Genomic DNA, 8,429 nt, shown 5'->3' with positions numbered 1-8,429 from the left:
TAAAGACAATAAAGAAAAGAGTTTTAAACAAAATAAATGGAAACGGTGAAAAAATTAAAGAAAGAAAATGAAAAGCTAAAGTTACCAAGTGAAAATAATTGAAAAGAAAGTAAAGATCAAAAAAACTAAAGTAATAAAAGAGACAAGTACAAAAAAATAAGCCTACCCCTGTTGAATCGCATCTCGACGATCCTGGAAGTGACCAATTGCTGGTGTGGTCCCTGTTCGGTGGCTGGACTGGGAGATGTACCTGAAACAATATCAGGCTTGGCAAAATTCTTCAAGACAGGGCATTAAAAATTAAGGAAGTAAAATATAAGTATTAGAGAAAAGTGTTAAAGTAAATTAAAAGGATCTAATAATAAGTTTAAGCCAAGAAAAGCGTTAGAGGATGAATAACAAGAACATGCTGAAAAAAGATAAAACTAAATAAAAAAAATTTAAAGAAATATCTTAAATTTTAAATAAAGAAAGAAAACAAAGAGGACAAAGTAAATAAATAAAAGGTAGCATGCATTAATAAAAATTATGAAACTATATAAATGAATATAAACTTGAGAAAACAAAGTGTTATAAAAGCAAAGAAATAATTAAATACGTACCATTACTCGAACTGTCCCTATAAAGACGATTCTCGAATTGGTCCATTGTAGGGGTGATCCTTGTACGATAACTGGGCTGGAAGATATGCCTGAAAGAGTATATGGTTTCAAAAAATTCTTCAACATAAGGATCTAAAAATAAGTCAAGAAGATACTCCTGCAAGCATATGATTGTAAGTCTAACTCAAGAAACTTAAAATAAAATAAGTTCCAAAGAAAAGTGGCAAAATAAACACAAAAGAAAAGAAGTTTTAAAAATCGTGTCCTGACAAAGACGATCCTTGAGTTAGCCCATTGTTGGGGTGGTTCTTGTTCAATGGCTGGACAGGAAGATGTTACTGAAAGTATAAGATTGTAAGTCTAAGCAAGAAAATTATAATAAAGAAAATAAAGTATGTTTCAAAGAAAAGAGGCAAAATAAATAAAAGGAAAAAAAGTTTTAAAAAATCGTTTAAAATTAAATCTAAAGGAATAAAAAATACAAGGTTAAGGTAAGTAAATAAAAGATGTTAACGAAGTTATGAAAGTAGTATTAAAATAAATAAAAACTAAGGAAAAATTTTAATGAATGCTGTTTAACAAAGAATGTAATAAATGCCTACCATTACTCTTGTTGTTCTTATAACGACCATCCTTGAGTTGGCCCATTGCTGGGGTGGTTTTTGTTCGATAACTGGGTTGGAATATGTACTTGAAAGAGTATAAGATTTGAAAAATTCTTCAGCACGAAGACCTAAAAATAAGTTGAGGTCAACAAAGTCAAAATAAATAAAATAAACTAAGTTCCAGAGAAAATTGTCAAAATAATTAAAAAGAAGTTTCAAAAAATCGTTTAAAACTAAATCTAAAGGAATAAAAATAAACAAGGCAGGGTAGATAAATAAAAGATATTAACGAAGTTATGAAAGCAGTATTAAAATAATTAGAAATTAAAAAAGGATTTTAATGATAAATTAAATCAAAATAAATACATACAATTCCTGGAAATGTCCCTATAAAGACGATCCACGAATTGGTCCATTGCTGTGGTTCCTCTTGTTTGATAGCTGGACTGGACGATGTATCTGAAAGCGTAAAAGGTTTAACAAAATTCTTCAGCACAAGGGTCTCGAAATAAGTGTAAGTTAAGAAAGTTAAAATAAAAAGAAAAAAACCTTTAAAAAATAGTTTCAAATTAAATATAAAATAATACAAAGAAACAAGGGAAGGTATGTAAAAAAGATATATTAACGAAGTGTAAAAGAAATTAACAAACTTATGAAAGAAGCATTAAAACAAATAAAAACGAAGACAAAATTATAAAGTATGTAAATATAAAAAAATAAAGGTGTTTTATAAAAAAAACTGTATAACAAAAAAAAAATAAATATCTACCATTCCCCGAAGTGTCCCTGTAAAGACGATGCTCTAATTGGTCCATTGTAGGGGTGGCTCTTATTTGATGACTGGATTGGAAGATGTACCTGAAATACAAGGATAAAATATTAAAAAAGTGAGTTCTGAAAACAAACCCTTAAACTAGGGCAAAAAGAATTTGAAAAATCGATACAATGTTAACAAAATAAAAGACTTATCATCAAGTTCTAAAGCAAAAGAAATAAGCAACAGCAAATGTTCTTAAAATACCCCTATATTCATAAAAAAAAATTCCACAATACACCCAGTATATCCAGGTTACATACACCTGCATATTATACGAAAAAATTTTACCCTGCGGTTAAAATGCCCGCATAAATTTTCGATGTATAAACAATTACTTTGAAAGTTCAAAATAGTGGAATTAATCTAAAAAGGAATAATAAATAACGTGTTTTTGAGTGCTTCTTGAGATGAAGAAAAATCAATTACTGTAACGTTAAAATTATGTAAAACACTGTAAACTGTAAAACTGAAAACGCGCACGTCAATTTTCAAAGTTCTAAAGGATAAACCAGATAGTTTCAAAAAGAAAAATTTATGCTAAAATGTGTAAAGAATCTCATACCGTTAATTGTTTTTGAATGTGTCTTAGAATAAACATCATTTAATTGCTATAACGTAAGAATTATAGAAAAGTTCTAAACATAAAAAGCACACGTAACATCCACCTCATACTAAATAGAAAAACTAACACTTTCTCTCTTTGTACTACAAGTTTAAGTATATGAAATGCATTCATTTTCAAAGTAAATTGTCATTTATATTAAGGATGTTTGGGGGGTATGTCAAAATGCTACGAGACAAATAAAAATTTGGCGGAAAGTTCCTCATTCAGTTCTAAAACTCCTGTAAAAATTACAAATCAATTCACTAAACCGTTAAAAATGTATTGAAATTTTAAAAAATTGTAATTTTACACGTCATTTTAAGGAGATTCGTTAACCGAACACATTAAATTTATTTTTATTAACAGAAAAAAGCTACCAGAAATTTCAAACTTTTATAATAAGTAACTTGAACTCTGGAGAATCACTTTAGCGTAAGGTTATTCAAATTCACTAAATGGTTATTTCTTATTCATGTACACTATGAATTTTAATGTTACTTCGAATAATTTAGAATCTGATCATTTATCTGTGTGTAACTATCAAAATACTATAAGCAAGCAATATAACAGTTCAATTGAGAAAGGCGTTATCATAACTCATCGTTACAGATAAATTNTGCCAAAAGTCAGTTAAAATTTTTCCATATTATTCGTTATTTCTTATTTTATTCAAAGCTTTTGGTATAATTCCAAATTTTCTCTCAAACCGTCTACTTTCTTTTTAGTATAGATAGTATTTATTTACCTCATGATGTGCTGCAAAACCTAATTAATCACGAATTTCTAATTCTATGTACCCTTGTCTCCCCGATTGTACCTCCCAAACATCCTTAAAAGGAGCAAAACGTTTTCTTTACTCGGTCGACCGCCGAAACACACGACTGTTAGAGAGAGCAAGTATTCGGTGAAGGAAAGAGAGAAAATTACGCTCGAACAAATACCAGAAAATGTATTCTTAACAACAAGAAATGCTTTAAAATATTTAAACAACATTAAAAATATACCATAACAGCCTCGATAATGGTATAGATTTCAAACAATGAAAGAGCTATTAACTTTGATTCGTTAGTTTCCGAAATCAGCCCCCACATATCATCAAATAGACAAACTAAGACATTCCTTTTGTAATACAAGTTTAAAAAGGTTTAATTCACACAAAGATGACGCATTAATTTTCAAAACACATTTTTAATGGCTATTTATACCAAAACGAACAGAAATGTCTTGTTCTGTCGGTCGAGCGTTCAAGCACACGACTGTTAGAGAGAGCAAGTATTCGGTGAAAGAAAGAGAGAAAATTACGCTCGAACAAAAGCCAAAAAATATATTCTTAACAACAAAAAATGCTTTAAAATATTTAAACAACATTAAAAATAAGCTACAACCAACTCGACAATGGTACAGATTCAAACAATGAATGAACTATTAACCTTGATCCGCTAATTTCCCAAATCAGCCCAAACATATTATTAAATAGACAAACTAAGACATTCCTTTAGTAATACAAGTTTAAAAAGGTTTAATTTACACAAATATAACGCATTAATTTTCAAAACACATTTTTAATGGTTATTTATACTAAAACGAGCCAAAATGTCTTGTTCTGTCGGTCGAGCGTTCAAGTATACGACTGTTAAAGAGAGCAAGTATTCGGTGAAAGAAAGAGAGAAAATTACGCTCGAACAAAAGCCAAAAAATATATTCTTAACAACAAGAAATGCGTTAAAATATTTAAACAACATTAAAAATAAGCTACAACCAACTCGACAATGGTACAGATTCAAACAATGAATGAACTATTAACCTTGATCCGCTAATTTCCCAAATCAGCCCAAACATATTATTAAATAGACAAACTAAGACATTCCTTTAGTAATACAAGTTTAAAAAGGTTTAATTTACACAAATATAACGCATTAATTTTCAAAACACATTTTTAATGGTTATTTATACTAAAACGAGCCAAAATGTCTTGTTCTGTCGGTCGAGCGTTCAAGTATACGACTGTTAAAGAGAGCAAGTATTCGGTGAAAGAAAGAGAGAAAATTACGCTCGAACAAAAGCCAAAAAATATATTCTTAACAACAAGAAATGCGTTAAAATATTTAAACAACATTAAAAATAAGCTACAACCAACTCGACAATGGTACAGATTCAAACAATGAATGAACTATTAACCTTGATCCGCTAATTTCCCAAATCAGCCCAAACATATTATTAAATAGACAAACTAAGACATTCCTTTAGTAATACAAGTTTAAAAAGGTTTAATTTACACAAATATAACGCATTAATTTTCAAAACACATTTTTAATGGTTATTTATACTAAAACGAGCCAAAATGTCTTGTTCTGTCGGTCGAGCGTTCAAGTATACGACTGTTAAAGAGAGCAAGTATTCGGTGAAAGAAAGAGAGAAAATTACGCTCGAACAAAAGCCAAAAAATATATTCTTAACAACAAGAAATGCGTTAAAATATTTAAACAACATTAAAAATAAGCTACAACCAACTCGACAATGGTACAGATTCAAACAATGAATGAACTATTAACCTTGATCCGCTAATTTCCCAAATCAGCCCAAACATATTATTAAATAGACAAACTAAGACATTCCTTTAGTAATACAAGTTTAAAAAGGTTTAATTTACACAAATATAACGCATTAATTTTCAAAACACATTTTTAATGGTTATTTATACTAAAACGAGCCAAAATGTCTTGTTCTGTCGGTCGAGCGTTCAAGTATACGACTGTTAAAGAGAGCAAGTATTCGGTGAAAGAAAGAGAGAAAATTACGCTCGAACAAAAGCCAAAAAATATATTCTTAACAACAAGAAATGCGTTAAAATATTTAAACAACATTAAAAATAAGCTACAACCAACTCGACAATGGTACAGATTCAAACAATGAATGAACTATTAACCTTGATCCGCTAATTTCCCAAATCAGCCCAAACATATTATTAAATAGACAAACTAAGACATTCCTTTAGTAATACAAGTTTAAAAAGGTTTAATTTACACAAATATAACGCATTAATTTTCAAAACACATTTTTAATGGTTATTTATACTAAAACGAGCCAAAATGTCTTGTTCTGTCGGTCGAGCGTTCAAGTATACGACTGTTAAAGAGAGCAAGTATTCGGTGAAAGAAAGAGAGAAAATTACGCTCGAACAAAAGCCAAAAAATATATTCTTAACAACAAGAAATGCGTTAAAATATTTAAACAACATTAAAAATAAGCTACAACCAACTCGACAATGGTACAGATTCAAACAATGAATGAACTATTAACCTTGATCCGCTAATTTCCCAAATCAGCCCAAACATATTATTAAATAGACAAACTAAGACATTCCTTTAGTAATACAAGTTTAAAAAGGTTTAATTTACACAAATATAACGCATTAATTTTCAAAACACATTTTTAATGGTTATTTATACTAAAACGAGCCAAAATGTCTTGTTCTGTCGGTCGAGCGTTCAAGTATACGACTGTTAAAGAGAGCAAGTATTCGGTGAAAGAAAGAGAGAAAATTACGCTCGAACAAAAGCCAAAAAATATATTCTTAACAACAAAAAATGCTTTAGAATATTTAAAAATTATTAAAAACAAGCTACAACAACCTCGAAAATGGAATAGTTTTCTGCAGAAACAAACGACACTTTTTAGAGCTGTACTACCCTTCTGCAAAGTCCAAATTAAAATCTGTTTCTACCATCGAAAAGAGAAATGTTTTATGCATGGAAAATCTTTTTGAAACTATTAAATAATTTTCCAGATCAACCAAAAATGCCATGGATGGCTCTTGTCGAAGATACTGTTACAAACAAAAACAGAAAGAGAGACAATATGTTAATTTTTGGAAAAAACTCACCATTGTTGTAATTTAAGTCATCCACTGATCTCGCCCATTGCAGGTGTTCGTTCTTCTTAAAAAATCTTCTTCACAATTCTTATCGTCAGGTAGCTATAACAAAGAAAATTCTTATTAACTGTTAGCTTTTTCCATAAATAGTAGTTAACCTTCCCACTATTCCAGATGTAAATATTACTTGCACATACATTAAAAATTAATTGATTTTCTGGCTTTAAATCGTATCCTCAAACGTTTTTTAAAGAGAGTTTTCAGAGAGAAAATGTCAACATTACGTTCGCTTCAAAAGAAAATTATTATTCTCAATTTCTGCCAGAATTTCCGATATGTTTAGTACTTTATTTATTTTATTTTGCTTGCTTGTCTTTGTTGTAAGTTTTTAAATCGTATTTGTATTTTTTATTTATAAAACATTAGGTGATATAATAGACCAAAACCTCAATACTCAATTTGCATAAAAATTAACGTATTAACATTAAACCGATTATTTAATTATCTGCATATTAATAATAAGCAATCACACGCGATTGTATTGTTCAGCATCGTACGCCTAGGCGTTGTAATAAACAGAGCAAGTATTCGGAATGAAAAGGATAGCAAAAGCGCTCGACTAATTTCAACAACAATATTTCCAATTTATAACAGAATTACAAGTTAATATTTTCAAGTAATTTAAAATTAATTGGCCAATGAAAATATTCATCTAATAACCATACAAACTCGTTGAAATATCAAATTACTCACGCAAATCATTTTAATTATTTATAAGGTAGGAAACTTCTGCTATCATTTTTACAGTCCTGTTTAGTCTTTCATTATTTCCTTGCGGAACATAAGTTCTAACTGTTATTCTTTTTCCAAAATCATCTGTACCTAACTATATGTACAAATTCGCAGCGTTTTTCTATGATTAACAAATTTATTTAATGATGGACAAACAGGACAACAAATTCCCCGTTTATCAAAGGAATAAAATGCAACATGTTTGTCGCCGTAAGCCAGTAAATGTCAACTTTTAGAAAATTTTATATTTGTATTATACGTAATATACCGGTGGGTATGAAAGCTAAAAAACATGTACATACTTAATTTGTTCAAAAGTAAACTTATTAATGTTTGATTGTAAAATAAAAACATGAGCACATTATTCTGTTAACGGACATCGTACGTTCAAGGAATGTTTCAAAGGGAGCAAGTAGTCAAGGAAACGGATAATGAATGCGCTCCCTTGAGCCTTTTGGGAAAAAATTCGAATACTTTACAGGGCTATTTCTAATAATTTAAACTCCGAATCAAGATAGTTTGACCCATTTACAAAAACAATGTTTTCCGCAAAGAAGCTATTCTTCAAAGTCCGAAAAAAAAGTTCCCAATGAACTATAAGACGATAAAACTCTTTAATTAAGAATAGTAAACCAATTTGTCACCGTAAGCCAATGAATGTAAACTTTTCGAAAATTTAAATTTAAAACACTTCTTTCTAAAGATAAAGGAGAATAAAACCTTAACAAGCCATTATAATAAATAAAATTCAATTCTGTTGTATTATCTGCCTTTTTATAATTTTTTACTGGAAAAAAGTGCAAAAAACCCGCATTTAACATTCCTCCAGCTACCAATTAAACGCCAAGACCCGCCTCCCAGCTTCACCACGAACTCTTCGTGATTAAGGATACCTGGGAAGTCGGACTCGACGATTAACCGATAACTGGAACAGTGGTAAATACAGGGGTAATACACCGCCGGACTTACAGTCGCCCGTTTGGCCTATTCCACCTAATAACGCTCTGCTAAAGGTACCCTCACTAAGCGTCTAGGCAGTCAACCTACGATCTGCGACCGTATTACCGCTAGACTAGCTAACGAGCTCGGCTTAAGTACCGTTAAACTGCGGAAAATGACTTCAAACAGCTCGGCT

General features: G+C 30.1%; 1 long non-coding RNA gene across 5 annotated transcripts in view; it reads right to left on the bottom strand.

Annotated features, from left to right (window-relative positions):
- Positions 1-144: 144 nt before the first annotated feature.
- LOC108738954 overlaps positions 145-8,429 on the bottom strand; it is a 10,496-nt gene continuing 2,211 nt past the window's right edge. For 4 of the 5 annotated variants that reach the window (XR_003231209.1, XR_003231211.1, XR_003231210.1 and 1 more), the window contains exons 2-7: positions 6,512-6,604; positions 1,977-2,065; positions 1,578-1,666; positions 1,205-1,335; positions 603-940; positions 145-250 (exon numbers count right to left, since the gene is read on the bottom strand). This is a non-coding gene — a long non-coding RNA (uncharacterized LOC108738954). The remainder of the gene's footprint in view (positions 251-602; positions 941-1,204; positions 1,336-1,577; positions 1,667-1,976; positions 2,066-6,511; positions 6,605-8,429) is intronic. The other variant, XR_003231212.1, reaches the window with a different exon arrangement.

The sequence above is a fragment of the Agrilus planipennis genome, unplaced genomic scaffold (assembly GCF_000699045.2).
Source record: "Agrilus planipennis isolate EAB-ADULT unplaced genomic scaffold, Apla_2.0 scaffold118, whole genome shotgun sequence".
NCBI classification, from domain to species: domain Eukaryota; kingdom Metazoa; phylum Arthropoda; class Insecta; order Coleoptera; family Buprestidae; genus Agrilus; species Agrilus planipennis.
The sequence above is the reverse complement of the archived record's forward strand: the minus strand, read 5'-3'. Positions and strand labels throughout refer to the sequence as shown.